Source organism: Haemaphysalis longicornis, unplaced genomic scaffold, assembly GCF_048455015.1.
Source record: "Haemaphysalis longicornis isolate Haplotype H1 unplaced genomic scaffold, Haemaphysalis longicornis Haplotype H1 scaffold_13, whole genome shotgun sequence".
Lineage (NCBI taxonomy): Eukaryota > Metazoa > Arthropoda > Arachnida > Ixodida > Ixodidae > Haemaphysalis > Haemaphysalis longicornis.
The window spans coordinates 26,258,261-26,281,519 of NW_027526233.1; the positions used below are offsets into that span (position 1 = coordinate 26,258,261).

Here is a 23,259-nt window from a genome sequence, read left to right on the forward strand (position 1 = left end):
ATGAGACTGAGAGCTTTCGTGTGTGACATTTTTTTATGTGTGAGAGTTTTTATGTGTGTATGTGTAACGTAGTCACCCTTGGCTGTGCTTTCGTGCCATTTCATATAATATTGCGTACTGCCATGCCACTTGCAACCATATTTATTCACTCAAAGTTATGGTTGAGAGAAAAGTATGACAAATAAAAACGTCCACACCACGGCCCCGGGGTGACGGCAATCATATGGTTGCTTCCTTCAAAAAGGCACACAGCAAAAGTTCAAAGTTAATATGCCAGAACCAAAAATGATGGCGAAAGCTAGTGGATAGATCCTGTAGCATTGAAAGGTGTTAGACAGCCCAAAAAGACTGATATTGGCGAATTATCTCCCCTGCAATCTTGTGCGCTCCTACTATCTCCTGCTATCTCCTTATCTCCTAATATGTCCTGCTATTATGTCCTGCTATCTGCTATCTCCCTAAAGCAACTATTATCGAACTGAGAGCGTGATGTGTAATACACACCTGTAAACAGCCGTGGTACTAAGGTAAGCATGGCCTTCCATCGAACTTGGGAAATGGCAGCAGCAACCCCACTTTATGCAGCCAAAAGTGAAGGAAAGATGTGGGGAGAAGCTGGGAGCAGAGAGAAGTAATGCAAAAAATGAAAAATCTACAAACCAGTAAAAGGCCCAAAGAAAGGCTGGGCCTGCAGGGCCTCTAAAAATTTAGTGCAAGAAAAATTTTCTTTTTTCTGAAATCTAGCTAAGGAAGCAAGGCTACCGATGCATCTTCTACTTTCCTGCGGACATCCATCAGGATTTGCACACACTTTCTATAAAAAAGTCAAAGACTTTTAAAGAACCTTTCACAAATGTTAAACAGTGAGAACGTGGTTTGCACACATTAAAGTTTATTGCACAGAACAAAGGAAAGTGCTTTCAAATATTGCACTTAGTTTCATTCAACTAGACGAAATTTCAAATCTCAGGGCAAGTCTTTTAAGATGTTTTCTAATTAAGTCCAAACGATGTGGAGTTCTTCTGCCTTAGATTTGCAGGATTTCTCTATTGTCCGTCTTCAATGCACGTATGGCGCCACCTTATGTTTCAGAATTTCTTGCAAATCTACCTGCAAAAACCATTATATAGGCATAAATGCTTTCGAGCTTCCATTGGATGCACAAATCACCCGATCACGATATGCACACCAACCGACTCAAGGGAAAGAAAAAAAGTAAACCATCAACGCCACAAGGGTGGGCATAGACCAGATAGAAATGATTATGATAGTTTGGCGGCTGCCTATTTTGTAAAACGTGGAGGGCTCCCATATATGTATATATTTAGGGCGTCTTAACGTCAAACGTTTGTTGCTTTCATCTTTTTTCCCTCTAGCCAGCTGATTTTCACCATTCCTCCAGCCGACACTATTTATTCTAAACTCTATTCTCTGTGTTAGTTAGTACTGCTAACCTGTCTGCACTCATTTGTGCTGCACTTCTATCCTTGCATGCCCTTTCGGGGAATTTTCCGTGCACAGACCACAGGAACAAGACACAAAAAAGGGAAGTAGACACAGCACTGCCACAGCGTTATTTCAACTTCCCTTTTTTGTCCTGTTTCTGTGAGATGTGCATGAAATATGTGAAAATAACACAAAGCCAACAGTCACAAAATTGTGAAACAACGCCTAGCATTTTCTATATTGCGGTACCACTTGGTTGTTGGTGGTTCAGATGTTTGGACAGCAGTTCTTAGTTTCGCCAAGTCCTGTTCCTCCCACATAGTGCACACATCCCCTACACCACCTTGACCCACTTCCACATCTAGATTTCTCAACAATCTACAACATCCATATGTAGTGAGCTGTAGGTAAAAGGCTCGGCCAATTCTCCGAAAGGATGGTGCAGCACCTGCTCACGCGGTCCTGAGCAACAAGAAAAGAAGAGAAGAAAGAAGCAGCAGTTCAGCCGAGGTGGTAGCGAGCCAGTCCCCTGGCTACCAAGTTTAACAAAGATCCCAATGTGGCAAACAGACAATGCTCAGGCTACGAACCTGGACGGCATTTGTAATGTGATTCTAATAAATCCCACTAAACAAGAAACCAAAAAAAAGAGTAAACTAGTACTATATTGAACAGTTCAGATTTATGTTGAATTCATATAACTGCATATTCGTAGAATAGGCTGGTATTGCAATACGGCTTTTTAAATGTCTTCTTTTAAAGCTCTGCCAAGAACAACAAAATTCCTGGACAATCAAGAGCTTGAAAACGCAGCTTTCATTTTTGATGGTCCTAAAAAACCTTGGTGCACTCTCATCTATGTTGAAAGTTAATCTGTGAAATAGCGTAAACATCAAAGTTTACTTTTTTGGCCACAGGCACCACGCTTTTAAGAAATAAATACACTTTGAGACCCAAAATAAGGGTTACTCAGCGACTCACTTCAAGTGCATTAAATACCCGTCAAAACTTCATCTGTGGATGTCCGACAGGTTGCTTCGGCGCTGTAATTTGCACGACACCTTATGGCGTAGCTACTCGTGAGGTAAAGCTTCAAATATGGGGGCAAGCGCTCAGCGGGTGCTTATTAGGGGTGCCTCCATTCCTACCACTGGCGGACGACAAAATGCAAAAGTATGTTCGGCTCAAAACAACGTTCTGAATATACCCTTTACGTGTGTATAAACTTTGCAGTGTTGTATGTCCTAATACAGGTGTTCCGGATGACTATATTGAGCGTGTCCTAGCCGTTTTACGAGGATAGAAGTTATAGCGTAGAAAACAAATGCTCTGGTCGTCATTGCTTACGTAAAGCTTTATTCATATTCTCATTTTTTGTATACAACACAAGCGTTTCCAAAACATTACAAGGGTGCCGGCGCTGGTTGGGATAGATTTGAAAAACCCCTCCCACTTTCATCAGATACGAATAGTTTTCTAGAGTTTCCTTAGCTTGAAGGGCAAGTGTTCATACACTATAGACTGCAGCGGTTGAAAGAAAAATTAGTTTTTTGAAGTGCGCTTTAAAGAAGCGCACTCGCTCACACTTGTCTGTAATAATTGCTTATCATAGAATTTGAGATAGTTGTTTTATAACGAAAAGAAACTCCAACAAAATATTTGTTACGTTTTAGAAGTTACCGTCCACCAAAACTGCATGGGCACTGTTTTTACTTCGGTCATCGTTCTTCATACTTATATTGCATCCCTATATAAGGGTACCATTTCTTCGTAGATTCAATGCAGTTCACATTCTTCGAATCTAGAGTTAAATGTACCTGCTCCCATTTGACATGCCGACAACCATAGATATATGGAGGTGTTTCAACCATAGCAAAAATAAAAGCATATGCGGAAAAACAGTTTATGAAATTGCCTAAAACAACGCTTATACATGAAAATATCATGATCTTAACGCTTAACAATACTATTTACGTGTAACAAAGCGAGTAATTGTCATAATTTTCTCATTTTCAGGCTTCGGGTAATGCCAGCGCCGTGGTAAGTAGTGCTTTTTTCTACTGAGGCAAGAAATTTAGACTTTCAAGCTGATCGTGTTTGTGAAAAATTAAGTAAAGGTTAAAAATCTCTCATGCTTAAACCAAATGTCTTGTTCCAGCAATTTAGGCAGCAAAGCAATGACCATAACGTCAGATATGTCGCATCTATCGGTGACTCATCTCTAAGTGGAATAATACCACACTACCCAATGAGCGTGAAGCTGCAGGCAGGTAGTTCTTTCCTTGTTTCAAAAGCCTCGCCATCTTCTTCTTTTCCACGTTCCCGGGACGGCGCGTTAGGTTGTTTTCTATTGTAACAATGCAACGCGCGTGTCACTGCGGCACCCCATTCCGAGTTGTCAACGCAGCTTTTTGTATGCAGTTTTACAGAGATGACCTCGCTTTGAGAATGATCTGCGCCGACCAACCCATCTGTTACGCGATTTGCAGTTTATTAATATGGATATAGTTTTTAGATAGGGCACTTTGACATTGACACCTTGAGGACGCTCCTTTTTGAGGCAGTCGGGCATCGTAAGCCAAACATTTACCAGCCAATGGCTTTGAGCTTCAGGTCTCGCCGTGCTCAGTATTACCATAAAAGTCTTCTCAGCGAAGTGCACAAGTTTAAAAATGTTTTGAGAAGTCAGACGATATGTGTCGACCACGAAAAAACCCCACGAACAAGGGTATGCGCGACTGTGCAAAAAACACGCCTTCATTGTCAGAGTCGAAAAATGGTTCCTCGCGTTCTGAGGCCAGCCTTTATCTGAACGCGCTATCATCGCTTCGGGGCGCTAAGCTTTTGTTTTTGGTTGGACGTGGGGGCGTACGCTTTGGATTTCGGCTGAATCGAAGCGAACTTTGGTATCGGACTTCCTTAGGTTAGATTTTGGACATCAGGAGAGTGAATCAGGGAGTTTGATTAAGCGCAGGTGTCAAGGAGAGAGGTTCATTTTAACCATCTGTTCTTTCCGGAAGGGGCAGACATACGGAGTCACGTGAAAAGTACTTAAGGCCAGCTGCTCCTCTGTTTGCATCTCCACTGCGGAGTTGGCCTCAGTTTTTTCAAAACCGCAGAATGCTGTTTAAAAGGAAATGTGGCCGGCGTCCAAATTTAAACCTTCCGCATTTGATACCGAATAAGTGCATACCGATGGACAAGTGACGAATTCTTTCCTTTGTGGAACGGAAAACCTCCCTGTGTGTCTACGCTATTGCGGGCATTGAAACGCTACAATCATAATGTATTATCCACAACATACCGACGGGGCACGCAACGCAACTATGGTAGCGAAAATCCAAGCCATCGTCCCAGTTTAGATGGCGAAACAGACAATGGCGTGAGCAGTCACTCAAGCACAGCCGCATGCGCCGCCATTCGAACAACTTGGCGCACCTAGTGCCGATAATAGCAGAACAGACTGTCTCAGTAGACACCTGTGGATCTCAATCCACCATGCTGCTACATCAAGGAGCCGCCCACAGTGTCTACACGGCGATGCTTTTTTCACGGCCGGGAGCAATCACTAATAACAATCAGCGACTCTGGAATGCCGAGAGAGCGTTTCGTCTGCTGAAGAAACAATTGATATAAGAACAAGGAGTCGGGATTTATACCAACACTACTGAATCTTCAGGCGAATGTGGGAATCATGAAGTAGAAACTCACCAATGACCCAGGGAGGCCACCATGCAAAACTGCCCTTACAGATCAGGGGCGTAGTACCGAACACTAAGGTGACAACAGAGCCAACGTTGGATGAAGGCGAACCACGAATCATACAACGCAAAATTGTGATCCTTTAAGCAAACGGAGTTCTCCTAGACAAGTTTTCGCCGTAAGCGCCCACGCCGCTGAATGCCACCATGTAGATCCGGGCTGCGCTAGACTTACAAACAGAATCGACAGAACCCTTGCGAGGACTCCTTTGAAAAAATATTACTCGAAGACGATTTCAGAAGCTTGTGTACTGTCTTAGGTCAATTTATCGTAAGTCCGATGTCTCCAAACAAAAATCAAAACACCACGACTCAAAACGTGGCATATTTGTGACTATTTAAAAAATATAGCATTGTTGGGAAAAATTTCAATATTTTTCTTATCCTGGTGATGGTATATTTTATAATTTGGCGTTGCAACCAGGATTCCTTATTTTTACAATAATTAAGTGGTTTTTGCCATTAATACGGTGAACAACCTCCAGTTATCACCGGTTGTGTGCATCATTTTCACAACTTCAAATATCTCCTGGCTCATAACTCCAGTGCCACAAAGGCTTCTGCACCTATGTTCCCTGCGTCTGTGGTAATGTCAGCTTCTATTTCCTTGCGCAAGAGAATACAAAGAGGCTGCTTTGGAGGTTGTGCGGTAGAAGTCTTTCTGTATAGCCTCCTCACAGAAAAAAATGGTCTGTTTGGTCCGCCGCGGAAGCGTCTCTACAATACGTGCGAATGATTCTTCACAGTGGCGGTTGCATGTACGCTCTACAAGAAATCTTCGTATTCCAGGCTTACCCATATTCTTCAACGAGCTTGTTATATTTGAAGTTTTGTCCTGTTGAAGACTAACACATTCGACAATCACAATATTTTCCCGGAAACCTCATTTCTTATTGAGCTGAAGAGCACTTTTCAAGTTTAATTGGAAAAACCCACCTTGGGGTGTCCTCGAGCAGCAGTTCCGACATTTATACGAACATGTGTTCAAGTTTGTTCGGCATAATCTCGCATTCGTGGGCAGGTAACACTGGCAGCTAACAGGCGCGTATGCCTGTCTTTTCGTTTAGTGATTACGCGTTGCTTAGGAAGTGGCTTCGAGTATAAACTGAAATTTCACAAAGAGGCCTCGGTGCGGAAGTGTTGCAATGCCGTTTGCTTGCCCTGGTTGTTTTGGCACTATCACATGGGTCTGGTTAAAATAATCGCTGTTGTGAAAGAATGTTCAAATTGATGTTCTAAGTGAGCGACAGCAGTCATGTTGCAAGCGTATAAGTGTGTCTTGGATTGTATCATAAGGCGCTCGTTCGCGCAGTTTTCAAAACAGACTACTTTGTTGTAAAATTTGTTACAAAAACAAGACAAATCTTCTCTCCCAGCATGCATCTTGGAATGCGGAGGCTGCGATCGATTGCTAGGGTCTGGAAGTTTGCAATTGGAGACAATGAATGGTGACAATCATTGGTAATCGATACAGCAACAAGATGTTTCGAACTTTCTGTCAGCACCATGGCGTGATCGGCAATAAATGACGCGAACATGGCGTCAAAGAAATATTCCTTCCTTAGAAAAAGCCAAAGCCATTCATTAACTTTCGGGGCAGCAGCTGTTGGTTAGTATGACGGGTGGTGGAAATCTCGCGGTGCGATTGATGGCAACTCGCGACGTGCAGAAGATCTTGGTAATCCAGAAGTGCAGCGCTCTACGTAATTGATGACAGCGCGATGCTCAGGATCACTCTTTTGCATTGAGCAAGGTAAGAGGGAATCATGACCGCAAGAAAGCCTCCTTAATCATCTGCGTCCATCAATCGAGGCACCCGTATCGCACGTCATATATACATCAAACTCGTGAAACCTGAGCCTCGAGTGATCAGGGCACCCCAGAAGGAAATATCGCATTTTGCGGCACGGAGCGCGATGATTAGTACCCATTTTGAAGTGAAATGTGGTGATGAGCCATACTACTGCGAGACATTTCTTCTCAGTCACTCAATAGTTAGCTATGACGCGCCACAGAGTACTGCTCCCGTAAGCTGTGACCCGCAGCACACCTTCTTGACATTGATCTAATACCGCACGCTATCCGATTTTGATTTCATATACGTGCACCTAAGTGGCGGCATCCTTGTCGAAGCGGCCGATTATAGCTGCGCTCTACGGACGCCTTTTGAGCTCATTAAATTCTGCACAAACCTTACGCCCAAAACAAGCTGTTGGTCTTCTTTCGTCACTTTCTTCAGTTTTCTGTTGTCAGCGCAAAAACGAGGACTACCATCTCTCTTCTGAACGAGGACGCCCTCTTGTGCCGACAACCTTGTCGGCGACTGCATGACTTCGCCTGGGAGAATTCCTTTCATTTGGTGATGGATAGCGTCCTTTTTTTGTCTGAACATCGAAAGTGGGTTGACGGATGGGTCTTTGGGCTTCACCAATTAGGAGATCTCTATAGCTATTTTGTTTCGTCGTACTATGAACGATAGACCCAACCAGCTGCATAATAGCGGATTATCATGTGAAACTGCTGCTATTGCGATTTTGTCAGGCTACGAATTGAATAATGTTTGATGCTTTTTCTTGTCCATTGTGTGTGGAAGACAGTGTTAGGTTGCGGGCATGATCTCGCCATTTATTGCATCAAAAAGGTGACAGATGTCCTGTTCGGAAGATGTCCTGTTCAGATGCTGCTTTTCTGCGTTGAGTTTTGTAATGTGTAGCTATTTTTCCAATTGCTGGCGCCAACTTGGCTCCGGGATACGCAATTTGCATGGCGAGTAGCTGTTAAACGTTTTTTAAGCGATACCCGAACACAAATGGGGATCTTTCGACAGTAAGAAACATGCTAACTTAAAGAGGATGGGAGCCCTGTCGCCGTAAATACGTAAAACAGGTTTAGTCGTATGGTCCCTGTCGTCGCTGGCTGGCCTCAGGGACAACAACGTACCAAAGAGGTCCCGCGTGTTGACAGCAGGAATGGTGTTCTCGGAAAAAATTAAAAGTTGTTTGGAGCACTCCTGCAGCCCAACAAAGCAGCCAGTGCCCAGCAATGCACAGCACTCCCTCGGCACAACGAAGGCAGGTGCCCAGTGATCCCCTCTTCGCCCGCTGTTTCGCTGCGAGAAAGAGCACTTTGTATATCTAACAAAAATACCAGAATGCGCGCCGGTGTCTCCAAATACGGGTCGATTCTGCACCGGTGGCGCGGCGGTTCAGCCAAATCGCGGATCAGTAAAGCATCTTCAGCGTATTCAAAATGAACACGCAAACACGCGGCCACAGATTTTACAAAAATATTCCCAAAGTCCCCAGGCCATCCACGACATAAAGAAGTATAAAGGGGAACACGTGAGTCATAGCCAAGTAACACGTCGGGGGAGTAGCGACGGTATGCTGAATATGCATGGTCTGTCAAAGACGTGATTCAAAGCAGTATATTTTTTGGCGGCAATGGAATGCGGAGAGTGCAGGTAACCTACGCCTACAAGTTACAAGCACAACCAAAATGCTAACTGTACTTTTAGAACACCAATAGGTCCTAGTCTGTCCAAAAATACAGTGTCTCCCTCTCTCTCTTCCTGGGTCTCCGACCAGTTATGTCGTGATGTCGCTTACGATAATGATGGTGAAGATGCATGTGAAAGAGGCACTGAGACAAAAATTTTGCATCCTGTTTTTTTGTTGCAATAAGTAGCTGATGGCTTGCTTATCACGTGTGAAAACTTCATTTGCTTCAGCTTGCGATGGTTAATTATAAACGTTGTTAATGCGGCCATTCGCCGTTTCGGTTTGAGCGGGAGCAGTGAAACCCGGGATAAAGCTGTCCATGACACCGCCGGACGGATATCATAGAGCACAGCTGCCGTAGCACGGTCGAATCCTCGTCGCCGACAGTTTCTCCGAATGCCTCTACGTACTGATCTCGTCAGCCGCTTAAATAAAAAGCTACCGTGGACGTGACGCAGGCTCTGCTAGTGCAGATTGCTGCCCTGGCTGGAGAACGTCGCGCGACTCTCGATGCAGTTGGTGGGGTGATGCGCGCTGGGAGCAGATGGCCGGTATACCTACAGGTCCGCCTACAGATGTGTTGGGCTTGATACTGCGGCGGATATTCAATTGCCGCTCTCGTAAGCAGTCCGGCTGACGATTTGTAATGCAATTTGAAATCGCATCATTACTCCTTGCTCGTGTGCGCTGCCGGGTTTGGGACTTGACTCACATTTCGTGCAGCGGTAACAAGCTATCGCTCGAGCTACCTGCGCCGGCCTCCGCCACTTGACGGCCGTGGCCCGCCGACCCCCCCCCCCCCCCAGCGACCGTGCGGCTCGCTCAGTGAGCATTTCGTGTTTCTGCCGAGCTTCCGTCCAGTGTAATAAAAAGCAATAAAAATATAGTGCAAGGAATCGCTGTAGAACTTAGGTCGCGGTCAGCTGTCGAATTAGCCAAGGAAATCCCGGTGCCTCTGCCGCCAACGATCGGGTCGTGCGTTGGTCGAGAGCAGAAGCACCGCTGTCCGATCTGAGCGGCGAGCCGGTGGAATTGCGGAAGCAGCCAACACAAACTCGTCACGTGCTTGAATGTTTCTTTATTCCACATCTAGGGAATGTCGACTGCGCGAGGTACTCCGCTGGCTGCTCTGTAGCGTTTCGAACATTTTAAAATTGACTTTGAATATGTTCTCGGGTATATGTGCCACTGATATTTTGCAGATGATGCACGTGTGCTCACACCAATGTATCCCCCAAGTTATCTCACCTTAAACATTTTGTGTCAGTACCCCTTTAAAGCTTCTGTCTGCCTAGATTAAGACATAAGCGCAGGATGCGCATTTTTTGAAGGTTTCTTTTAGGTTGACCCTGTAAAAGAGGTGTCTTCTTTGAATCAGATTTCTGCCACCCTTTCATTTGGGTGTAGCGCGGGAGCCTTCTGCAAGCCTTCGAAATTTTATTTTGGTACAAGTGTAGGACCGTCCTCAAGAACTCGTTTTTGTTATCGTCAGAACATTATTCTGTTATATTAAACCTGAAACCTTTTTCTCAAATTCCATAGCAAACGTACAAACGTTAAAAGAGCAATTAGCAAAGCGGCGTGGACGGTCGCGTAAAACGACTCAAATGAAGTGGTTTTAGGTCTGCATGTGGTTAGAGACTATTTATTTCCACGCGCATCCTATTAGATGAAAACAACTAATAATATCATGAGAGCTGATTGGCAAGTTAACAAAGGCTTGCTACGTTTCGAATGAAACTAGATAGCCAGGCAAACCATAACGCCGAAATTCCAATGTATGTTTTATTTTAACAAAGAAAAATAATCATCCGCAGCGAGGTTCTGCCATAACTTTAAAAAACGGAGGTGTTTCACACATGGAGGGACACGACACTGAAAGATCATTAAACGCATTCTATGGTTGGTGATTGCTGGCATCGATTATTTCTTGTGTAGTTTCATTTTCTTCAGCATAATAAACACGGAATTGTATGGCGATGACACGGAGGGTAAAACAGCCAGGAGCTTTTGTTGTAAAGACACCACAAGCTAATTAAAACGAACAACCAGTTGCTCATGAGTTGTACGCTAACCAACAAGAAATTTATTAATAACAAATGCACGTTGCAAACTATGAATTGATGCCCTTGAATAAATGCATTGGTGACCGGGTTTTAGTCAGTTGCTGTACCTGGAAAAAATGGTGCGTAACGCACTTGTTAGACGGAAATACAATGTAAACGTTATCTATTTCATACGCACCTTCTTACGACATGCAAGCACAAAAATATGAATTGTTTCTACTTTCAGACACCACCCTTTTTTTATTTGGTCAATGCTTTTCATGATACGCTGGGTTTTATGTAAATTTAGGAAAATATATTTGGTAAAAACCACCAAGGAAGTAACCGAAAAGGCGTTAACTGTACATAAAACAAAATTCTACCTAACGCTTTAGATTTCATAATATAAGGCCACGTAACGGCACACGGCTACAACAACCGGCTAAAATAGCTTGAGCCAAAATGCATAAAATTACGCGTTTAAGATCACCGATGATTCGGGAACCTCTAAACACGCTGACACTTATTTGAGTTTGCTTCACTCAAACGTTGGAGATGGCAAGATTGTGTTTACTAAAAAAACAGCATTACAGCCCTCCCAGAGGCTTCGGAACATGCGTAAATGGCATGCTCCATAGAAGTATAGCATCTAGCTTTAAGGTACATTTTTATGTATCTTGTGCCCCTCAAATGCCTGCAAATAAGCAAATGTGGGCATTCTTTTTTCGCCTTGCTCACGTACGGACTTAATGTGTTAGTACATCGAACAAGGGTGAGAGCCAAACAATGCTAATATCGATTCTTCTGTGCAGTCTGATGCTGCAGAAAGAGGTTTTTACAAAGAATGTCCATGCTAGTTTTCAGATTAAAATAGAAACGCCGTAGACAGTAATGTAGCCATGCACAGTAATATGTAGGTTGTGCCAACATGCTTTCACAAAAAAGTGGGCATTTACCAAATACTGTTAGTTTTGTCCAGGTCTACTCATAAACTTCTTAAAAAATCCGCTGCCATGGAAGTTCACTGAACTTCCATAGGGACTGGCGCCACACACTTTCATTTTGAACACAGAACTTCTCTAATGCACACCATGGTGGCTCGATCATAAGTCATTCCTTTCGACCCTGTAAAACTAGTTACTGATTGCTGCGTGTAACACGCTTGACACCCAAAGCCACATAATACGCCCTTTCTTTAGTAGGTTTAAAGCACCCATCCTACTGGCTCAGTGGCTAAGGCTTTGTGCGGCTGAGCACAAGGTCGCAGGTTCAATTGCCGGCCGCGGCGGCCGCTTTAGTGATGGAGGCTAAAATAAACGCCCGTGTGTACGAGATTTCGACGCGCGTTAAAGGTCCCCAGGTGGTCAAAAGTATACCATAGGAGCCCTCCACTACGGCGCGCCACATCGCCTGCGTTGGGTCGGCGTGTTCACCCTACAATCAATCAAGAATTAAAAGCATGGTGGTTTACAAAGACGCGAGCAATGTTGCTATGTGCTTTCGTATAAAAATGTCTAAAAAAGGTGACGTACAGAAGCATTTGACGTAATCAACGCGCCAGGAGAAGGTCTTTGCGAGGAACGTGTAGGATGCGCGGCCGGACTCTGCCTTTAGCTGAACATGAGCTGAAGTACCAAGATGCCTGAACACATAAGAATACCAAGAAAACCGTTGCAGTACGGGAGGCAATATCGGCGGTATTTCAGAGTGCCGCCGCCAGTTATCAATCACTTTAATGGAACAATATCGTATGGGCAAGGCGATCGCCTAGTTGAAACAATAACCAAGATTCAGTGCCACTACAGGGCTCCACACCCTGCACGCTGTCTAGCGCGATGTAAGTTCGTGTAAATCTATTGCGAAACCCAATTGGTAGTCCGAGGTCGTAAGGCATGGGTTTGGTGGCAACTACTATTACCACAACGTTTCCTGAGATTCATTCCGAACGTGTAAATCTAATGTACCGGAGACATCAGATCAAAAATCTCGCCAATCGTATATAAAGTTTTATGAACGCAAATATAATAAGTGGGGAAGGGAGGGCATTGTTTTATGCAAATATACATAGTATCTTATTAGACTAGCTCTCCCGAGCATACTATTTTATTTCAGGTTTGAATTATGAATGATCAAAGTACATATATGTGTAATAAAATTGCGCATAAAGGCTTTGCAGAATGCGTAATTTTGTTTGAGGCTTTCAATGTTTCAAAACAGCGGGAAGTGTGTGTAATGCTTTACGAGAAGACAGAGTGGTCGGTACCATGTTACCCCAATTTGCGAGTCAAGAATGCCTGAACGGTGTGTCCTTAACAACGGTACGATTTTAAGATATCCAATTTACCAGCGCACAGTGTGCTCATACCAAAAGGCGAGAAACCCGTCTAGGATGCGACTCCGATGCCCTACCAAATACAAGTTATGGCGTACGAAGACACAGAGGGAAGGACTAGACATACTTATAAGAAAGGCAACGAAACACGCCCTAGGACTCCCCATCTACACTTCAACCAAACGGCTTCATGAAATGGGAGTCCACAACACCGTTGACGAGCTTGTGGAAGCCCACCTGTCCAACCAGTGGATGGGACTCAGCTGCACCGAACACGGCAGAACGGTCCTCCAGAAGATAGGATAGACGATCGAGCTGATGCCAACACCAGGCATCATACCAGAACACTGGCGAGCAAAAATCACGTCGAAGCCCTTCCACGTAATATGACGCCGGGAGAGGACGAGGGAAGAAGAAAGGCGCGAACAGCAGCTCTGGAGTGGATATTCGGCGACAACCCTCACGTCTTGTACACGGACGCATCCCTACTACAGGGAAGCGACCGAGCAGCAGTGGCCGTAACGTCTCGAAACAGACTGATTACCAAGGCATCCACGAGGACACTAGACCCAACCACAGCGGAAGAATGGGCCATGGCACTAGCGCTGCTTCAACCCGGCGTCGAGGTCGGGGTCACTGACAGCAAGGCCTACAGCAGCTACCGGAAGGGCACGATCTCCTCCGTGGCAGCAAACATTATGAACAAGAGAGAGCCACCAGAAAGCTTAGTCGAGGTCGCATGGACACCCGCTCACTCCTCATTATTCGGCAACACAATTGCCGGCTGCTACACCCGATAGATGGCACGCCGGGCACAAGAGTAGGCGAGTGGAGGAGAGGATGACCCGACTCCCATCACTAGCTTCAAAGAGATAACAGAAATGTACAGGGAGGACAGGCGCACACTGCCGGCACCCCATCGTACACTAAGACGGAAAGAGCAGATAGTATTAAGAAGAATTCAAGCGGGGTCGCTGGGCCACCCACCATTGTACACACCCTGTTCCCGCAACAATATGAAGACACATGCCCCTTCTTTCGCCGAGAAAAAGGCACCTTGAGACACTTTATTGCAGAGTGCACGTCACTCAAAGCCCTCATCCCACAAATCCCATCCCCAACCAACACCCCCCTACCTCCTTCCCCCAAAGAGCGATGGGAGATTCTACAGTCCAGCCCCGCCGCAACGACCCACGCGGCCCTAGTGGCCCGGGGCCTGGAGGTGATGGCCGTTTATGGGCCCTGTTAATAACGGACCACCCCGTCGGAGGCCGCCTCAGAGGTGACTTCAAGGCTCAAATAAAGTTTTATCTATCTATCTATCTATCTATCTATCTATCTATCTATCTATCTATCTATCTATCTATCTATCTATCTATCTATCTATCTATCTATCTATCTATCTATCTATCTATCTATCTATCTATCTGTCCGTCCGTCCGTCCGTCCGTCCGTCCGTCCATCCATCCATCCATCCATCCATCCATCCATCCATCCATCCATCCATCCATCCATCCATCCATCTTTCTGCAGCTACATAATATAGAAACTGTGGTAGAGTGAATGAACGTCTAGTAATACGATTGAGTCGGTGATGGAAACGCAACTCTTTATTGAGATTCGTACAGTTCTAGGTCGTTGTAGAAGTGTCAGATATCTTAATATTATTTGTCTGCGATACGCCACAATGCTGTTCCGCTGATTGTCAGCGAAGCTCTATATGTGGCCATATAATGTGTTTAACTATGTGAAATAACCGTTATTGGCACACGGCTGCACCGTTTGAAACTGTGTAAAGAAGCGTCAGAGAAACGATGACTTTAAGCCTTTCATTTGAAGCAGACGTATGCGTACAACGAGGCAAATTTGAAATAATTGAGGTGGAGCTTTTAAAAATATTGAGTAAATGTCACTGACGAAACCGAGGTTTATTATAGCCTGTTGTTCTGATTTACCTAGCAGATGTACAGAGATTTGGGCACTTTTAGCGTTGTGCTCTAATACTCCGGGTCGACGAAGAGGAGTGTTGACGTGTTCCACCTGGGCTTTGCCTATTTTAAGCCTCAAGTGCAGAATACGCCAAGTCCTGATGACAAACCTCTTATTGATGCCTTCGCGAAGTTCTTAGGACTACGCCAACACAAACCTTGGGCCCATAAGTGCATTATTTTTTATTTTACGGGAAGCCTTTGCTCAGAGGTGGCGGAATAGGTGTAGGCCTATTGCGTAGACCAACTGTTTCGAACATGTCACAATGACAACTCCTCCTGCGACTTCGGAGCAACCATTAAGCTTCCCGCAAGAGCAAGGAAGTGACGAAGAAGCAATGGAAGACAGCCACGAACAAGAAGATACCACCACGACGAACAGTAAGGAGGAATGGATTGAAATCGTCAGCCGAGCCCAGCAACGCAAACAAAAGGCGAGGAGGACAACGTTAAGAGTAACCACTAATCGTCCATCGGCCGGGCCTAGGTTAACCACCTGTAAGACTAAGCCACCCCCACTTCCGAAAGATGACAGCAACCTCGTGATTAGACCCAAACAAGTTTTATCTCAAACCAAATTGAACCCGCCCAAGCTCGCTGGAGCTGTTTTACATGAATCAAGACTTGCCTGTCGAGAGGCAGACATTCGTATTAGAGGGGAAGAGACATAAAACATCACCGTGTGCACACCTCACCGCAAGGAAGCGCGGGCCCGCAATCAAATCTGGGAGCTAACAATTGACGCGGAAGCACATCTGGTCAGCATCTATGGACTGGCTCCCGCCACATCGGTCAAGGCAATGATTCACGACCTACCACTGAACTACAACATGCAGCAAGTCCTCGACGACTTCTACTCACCGGGGCATGAGCTTCAGACGTGCCGCCGCTCGGCAGTACCGGGACTATGGTGATCACCTTCCAAGGACACAAGGTACCTTTTTATGTGTACTACATGGAAGTTGAAGTTAAATGCTACTTATACAGGAAGACTGTGCCAGTGTGTAGTGTGTGCCACGTGTTGGGACATCATGGTGATGTGTGCCCGAACCCCACCGTTCGGTCTTGTAACTCCTGTGGGGCACGGGATCCGACACCGGCGCACGTCTTCCAGCCGCAGTGTACCCTATGCAACTGAGACTACCTGACAGCATCCAAAGGGTGCCCCAATAGGTTTTGCGAGCCTTTCGTCTTGCCCTATGAGGCAATGGCGAGGAATCGTGAAACCCTGCGCGTGTCCGCGCTATCGAGGCCCTCGCAGAGCAGGTCTCGTGGACGAAGCTCATGCCATCACGTGTGCCGTTGACCATCCCGCTCCAGATCCAGATACAAAACAGAGCACATCCCTCGCAGGACAAGTGAGCTGGGCAATCATTGCTTCTCCCGCTGGTCGTACCCCCATACTTACCCAACCCCAGTGTGCCCAGTGCACAAAGGTCAAGGCAGAAAATGAAAGACTAGAGGCCGAATGCGCGAAAGTCCAGGCATAGCTAAGAAGGCTTAGTCACTAGTTCGCTGCCCTCAAGGCAGCAATAACTACTCACACAAACGAGAAACGCAGAATGATGGTAGTAAAGAAAGATCTCCCAGTTGAGCCGGAACAACCTACAGTTGAGCCACGAGAAGAAAACACACATATAGTTGAAAAATTCACCAAGATAATCGAGGCGCAATCGAAACGGGCTACAGTGAGTATCACAGAGCAGCTTGGTACACTAACAGCACGGGTCGATTTAATGTACAAGGAATCATGTGCCTTGCACAAAAGGGTCGAGGTGCTTGAAAAGTCTCCGAGCAAGCATCGAGAGAAGCATTACCACAGGCCAAACAAGCAAGATCCCAAGGAAGGCTTCTCAGGTAGTAGCAATGGCTCGTAACCACAAGTCGAAGCAAAGAACTACAGTATGGCATTGAAACTGCAGCAGTATTAATCCTAAAGCAGCAGTATATAGGAACCGTCAGTATTCTACCAGACGTAATTGCGCCCCAAGAAACCAATGCGCCTGTCAAACTACCGGGCTAAATGACTCATGGAGATTCCAAAATCAATAATTCAGCTACACCCATCATAAAGGAAATCACAGCCATAGAGAATTCGTTAACCCAGCATGAACAAGTCGGAGTGCTGTCCGAGCTGATCTCAAGGAAAACAGGAAGAGCCCAGAGCCCGTTCGTTCTCAACGTGTGCTTTTCCCCAAGAGGGAACAGGGGGAGATAAAGCAAATAATTAAGCAGGCGGTGCGAGTAGCGGCTGATAACCCGCTCTCAATGCAGGCGACTTCAACGCTACTCACCCACTTTGGGGATACGGTTACAGCAAAGACAGGCACGGAACTCAGCCTTGCCATGGAGGAAGACAACCTCCCCTTGTCACTGACCACTTGGTCCCGACACGAATGGGTAAAGTCGTCACCAGGGATACTTGTCCTGACCTCACGTTAGTCAAGAATATTAATGAGGTCAGCTGGATCAACAATGGTGAAACCCTAGGGTCTGACCATGACATCATATCCAGGTCCCGAGTACTGAGCCCACCTAGGTGATGCCATAATCACTGATTGGCACAAATTTCGTGAACGCCGGGAAGCCCAAGAATTATCTAGCGAGATCACAAGCATACAGGATTAGGCCAGGGGAGTACGGGAGAACATGAGATCCACGACCCAGAAAGTAAAGACCACCACGCAAGTGCCTAGCGTACATCCCAAGCTGCTTCACTTATGAGATGCTAGAAGCGGACTCATCCGCAGGTAGAAAAGACAACGCCACATCAGAAAATTTTAAATAGAGCATAGCCAGACTCGCAGGGGAAGCGACGAAATACGCAGCACAGCTTAGTCGAGAGAATTGGCTCTGCCCTAACGACGGTCTAAAGGGGACTCTCAGAAGCTCAAAGACGTGGAGGCTGCTGAGATATTTCATAGACCCAGCCAACAGCAAAGGCCAATCTCGCTGCACAATGACGATGGTTCTGCACTCATTTCCAGGGACGCAGTCAAAGCTACTAAAGAAATTACAGGACAAATACATGCCACCATCCCCTATTACGCCTATCCCGGACTACACGGGAAGGCCAAATCGTCATCTGCACGGGGACATGTAGCTATGCGAAGTAGAAGCTGCAATGGGAAAGCTTAAACACAACACCACTACGGGACGAAATGAGATTACCAACAAAACGCTAGCAGCCCTCGAGCCTTCCTCGATGACTGCTCTCACCGCATACATGAACACCTGCTGTAGGAGCGAAACCCACCCTTTGGAATGGAAGACCGCAGAAGTGCGATTCATTCTCAAACCTGGCAAGGAACCAAACATTGAAAACCTCAGTCCCGTCTCTTTGACTTTTTGCGTAGCGAAGCTCATGGCCCACATTGTCCTCACGAGGATGCAGAAATATCGAGAAAGCACCGGGAAAATGCCATCGACCATGTTTGGCTTTAGGCCGTATTTTTCAAATCATGATATCCTCTTACAACTGATAGAAGATATGATGCAAGCCAACAGCCGCACGCCAAAAGCAATACTGGCCTTCCACCTAAAGGGGGCATTTGATAATGTGACCCACTATGCTATATTAGTAAACCTCCATTGTCTATAGTGTGGGAACCGGATTTACAACTATGTCCGAGACTTCCTGTCAGGACGCAAAGCCGTTCTCAAGATCGGAGTTATAGCGTCGGACCCCATCGAGCACGGTGGGAGGGGTACGCCACAAGGAGCGGTTCTGTCACCCGTACTGTTCAGTTTCGCCCTCTTTGGCCTACCCGCCAAACTAGGGGTCATACCAGATCTGCACCATGGCTTGCACGCCGACGATATAACGGTGTGGACTGGCAAGGGCGCGGTGGGGAAATGCAGGACCGCTAATACGCGAAGAGCTGTGGCCGCTCTTGCTCACCGTAAAAATCAGAGCTCCTTATGGTGCACAGGGGAAGGTGGCAAACCCCAAGCATCGAGATCGTCCTGGATGGCCATACCATCATACCTTCCCGTCAGATCAAGATCTTGAGAATGTTCTTCGAGGCGGACAGCAGAAAGACAGTTCATATCAGCCGACTCAAGCGCACTACCAAACAAGTCGCACATATTCTCGGAAGAATAACGACAACGTATACGGGCATGAGACACACTTCGGCTTGTTGAGGCCTTTGTGACGTCCTGACTGGTGACGTCCTCAAGGTGACGTCCTCAAGGGTGACGTCCTGACGTCCTTTGTGACGTCCTCAAGGGTGACGTCCTGACGTCACCCTTGCATATGCCATGCTAAATAAGACTGAACAGCTAAATTGGACGTGTTCATCAGAAAGGCATAGAAGGAGGCTCTGGGGCTCCCAGTAAGCACCTCGAATGAACAACTTTTAAAACTGGCTATTCACAACACAGTGGCTGAAATCATCGATGCTCATCCATCAAACCAGCGACAAATATTGGGGTTAAGTATCACTGGGAGAATACTCCTAGGCAGACTAGGAATGACGGCCCCTGTAGAGATACAGTATTAGGATGAGCCAATCGAACTGCGAGAGCAGATTGCAGAAGCGCCCATACCACGCAACATGCATCCAGTACACCATCCAGGCAGAAGAGAGGCAAGACCTCATGCAATCGGAAGGGTCAACGACAACAGGGCCCGCACGGTCTTTACTGATGTGGCAGACTATGCAAGAAAGGGATCGATGACTGCTGTTGGGACAACCGCAACGTCGCTTATTACCAGCATCCCCCTACCCTTCACGATCACTGACCAAGCAGAAGAGGCTGACATTACCCTGGCCATCTCTCAGGCCACCCAAGATACAGTTACAACACATCCGCAGCAGGCATACCAAAATTACCTTCATAGAAGAATATCCAAATGTGCCTTAAACGTTCTTCAACGTCCGCTTCACCGACGAGTCAAAATACTCTGGCCCCCAGCCCATTCGATCCTCCAGGGCAACAACATTGCCTGTAATACTGCAAGAGAGCTATCCCGCCGGACACCACAGTGGATAGAGGCAGCGAGCCCATTTCTCACCTACTATGAGATGAGTCAGCATTACAGGCTCGAGCGCAGGATTTCCCCCCCGGCGCACGAATCCTTAAGGAAAGCCCAGGAGAGAATAAAATTGCCCCTGATGGATCCGACCCAGTACTCCGCTCGGTGTCAGTTTTGTAACGAACCTGCCACGCTCTACCATACGGTGTGGGGTTGTCACAAAAACCCCAAGTTAGGCAATTTTCCTCGTTCGTCTGATGAACCGTCGGAGATCGTGTTGTCCAATTCCAGTCCGGAAGACCAGCTTCGGTTGGATATAAGGGCTGTCGCGGCTGGCACCACGAATGGGCTCCTGAAATGAGGACACCACTCCACATTTTCTTGCTAACAAAGAAGCTTAATCCCTCTCTCTCTCTAAATACTCCGCTCAAAGTACCCTGCGTTCCTATAAACATTACACAAAATACTCTGCGAGGCATGTTTTTTATGCCCGAAACTGTTATCCTTTCCTTTGCAAATGTGGAGCCCGTTTTTTGTTTTTGTGCCTTGAAAACTCTTTGCCTGGTTTAATGTTTGAAATGTTTTCTTTTCTGTAATCAGACACGAGCAATCGACGGAGTTTTATCGGGCCTTATGGATGCTCTATTTGAGGTAAGTTCATTTATTCTGGAATTGCGCACGTCTTAAACATTGCCCCAAGGGGACGTAAAACGAGCAGTTAGATTGTCGTTTTTAGATGGGAAAATGTATTAGTTTTTGAAGCTTTCTGTATATTGCCTGGGAAAAATACGTTGTTCAAGTCTAGGCTAGCATGCAAACTTGTACAACACAAATTGGCGCTAGCGAAGCAAGTTTGGTTGATCGCTTATCCCGAAGCCAATATTGACTGTTCAAAAAGTAACCGGTAAAAACAAAATACATGAAGGCTTCTTTGTGTTTAGAGACTAGTGTTATGTGCCCATTAATCCCCTAAAACCCACTAATCTCTGTAATGTGAAAATATATGCCAGACTACATAAGCATGGCTCGACTTGTTGGCTGATCATGAATGGCACACTTTTTCCAGGCTTCTCCTTACACTCTGCTCTTTACGACCGATAAAAGTGGTCCATGTTCATGGAAGCTTTGAATACGTCTCGTATTGCGTACGTCCAGTCTCGCCTACATGAACCTTCGTAACCTTCATGTATTTTAGATGCAAGGCATCTCTTACACTCGGCCTGTCCTTCCATCCGGCGTGCATGCGACCGCAACTCTCCTTCTTTCCCCTTGCCTGCAAGCTGCGTTAGCCCGTTCTCCTCGCCATGCCAGCTGTGCGTCGGAGCGCGGTTAGCGCGCGTATGCTACACACTCTCTCGTTCTCCTCGCCATGCCAGATGGGCGTTAGCGCGCATGCGCGTCTCTCTCTCATCACTCTCTTTCTCTCGCGGAGCAACTAAATAACCGCGATATCTGCGGCGCGCTCCTCAGTCGCTCCGTCAGTCGCTCTCGCTGCTACTGCTCTGACTGCAGCTCCACCTTCTGCTCCGATGAGTTGAAATGAACACTAACATTCCTGCTACCGCGTTGGCTGCCGCAACCGTAACTAGCTCCAGCCATCATACTCAAGGCACAGCGGTACCCACCTAAATCGCCCAAATAAAGACGTTCTTTACGTAATTCGAAATCTACGTGTGATTGAGCATCATTTAAGGTTCGTTACACTTCAACCACATTTGGGTAACCGACATAACGGAAACGTAAATTGAACACCGTGAGATGCCTTGCATCACCCCAGGGTTCCCCTCGCGGTAAGATGGAGATACTTTTTTGCCATATCCGAGCTGCTGTACGATGCAGCGGTGAACTGATGTCCTTCGAGGGTATAAAGCGTTTTGTAACAGGTAGGCCACACACCGTAAAACCCAAGGTTTTACTCTGTGGTGATAATTATAAAAAGAGCTAAGTCCACACGGTTGTCAGCTCTCGAGTGCTCCTCTGCGCTGTGCCACAGATGTCCGCAGCATCAGTCCTGACTCCCAGGGAGACCTTGTGAATCATGTTTAGCGCGGTAGTATCACAAAATTTCCGGCAAAATGAGACCCTCAGACGTCCCTAAATCATATTCTGACTTAAAAGAAACAAAAGCCAGTGTATTGTATACACCATGGGGCATGATGACCGCGTTTTTTCATACGGAATGTGCAAAGCAAGATAGAAAGGGTATCAAACAGTGGTACAAACAATCTGCACTGGCTGCACTTCTAATCATCCTACGCCTACCAGTTTTTCCGCTTTTGAATTCAATTGAATTGATTGAATGTTTACTAGCATTTGTCACATGAAGTTTACAAACACAGATTGGACCCATAGCCAGAGGCTAGTGCAGGGTCCAATAAGAAAAGTAACTGACAGAAGCGGTAACTATCAATTACACATAATAGAGATGTAGCTATACAGACAGTGTAAATATATACTTCCACGTAATTATGAGCATACTCCTTTACAGAGTAGAGAAGTCTCTCTCTTTAAACAATCGGGTCACAAAAAACAAAACTACATGCGTGCATACAATCAAAACGTTATGACAGGCCACTGATGTGGACACACCAGAAACATCAGTTAAAATACGAAAACACTATAACTGTCACGGGTTTTAGGAAGAGGGAAAAAAAGACTTGGTTTACAAGATTCACCAGTGTTTAATTATACAAATACAAGCGTTTACCACCAAAAAAAGAAGCAGTTACAGCCTGGTCAAGAATTGATTTTTTAGTTTTACCGCACCATTGTGTGATGTCTTCAATTCAGTGGGCAAACTATTCCAGATCTTTATCCCTGTGAATTGCAACAATCTCTCCATATAAACAATATTTCTTGAACGCGAAGTCCGCAGGTACTGCCAAACACCCAGACGCCAACTCTATATAAATGCCATTTGTTGAGAATACAACAACAAAAAGACATATAATTACCTAATGCGGATACCTTAGTGTTATGTAAACAGAATGTTTGCCCATATTTTTAAGAGACACATACATAACTTGGAACGCACCATTAGATTAAAAAGAATAAATGCGAGGCAATGTTCAACCGTATGGCACCTGTCCATTTATCTCAAAAGGCGAAGGCCGCCCATCGCTCTTGAAATAAACTCTCCAAATCAAGCGAATATTAGTGTGCCTTCAGCATCAATGTAATTTCGCTTCTAGGACCAACCACCACAG

The 23,259-nt window shown here is 45.9% G+C and overlaps 1 long non-coding RNA gene across 1 annotated transcript in view; it reads left to right on the forward strand.

Annotated features, from left to right (window-relative positions):
- LOC144164024 (uncharacterized) overlaps positions 1-20,703 on the forward strand; it is a 61,708-nt gene extending 41,005 nt beyond the window's left edge. Inside the window, exons 4-5 of the long non-coding RNA XR_013321004.1 lie at positions 3,463-3,486; positions 20,654-20,703. This is a non-coding gene — a long non-coding RNA (uncharacterized LOC144164024). The remainder of the gene's footprint in view (positions 1-3,462; positions 3,487-20,653) is intronic.
- Positions 20,704-23,259: the final 2,556 nt, after the last annotated feature.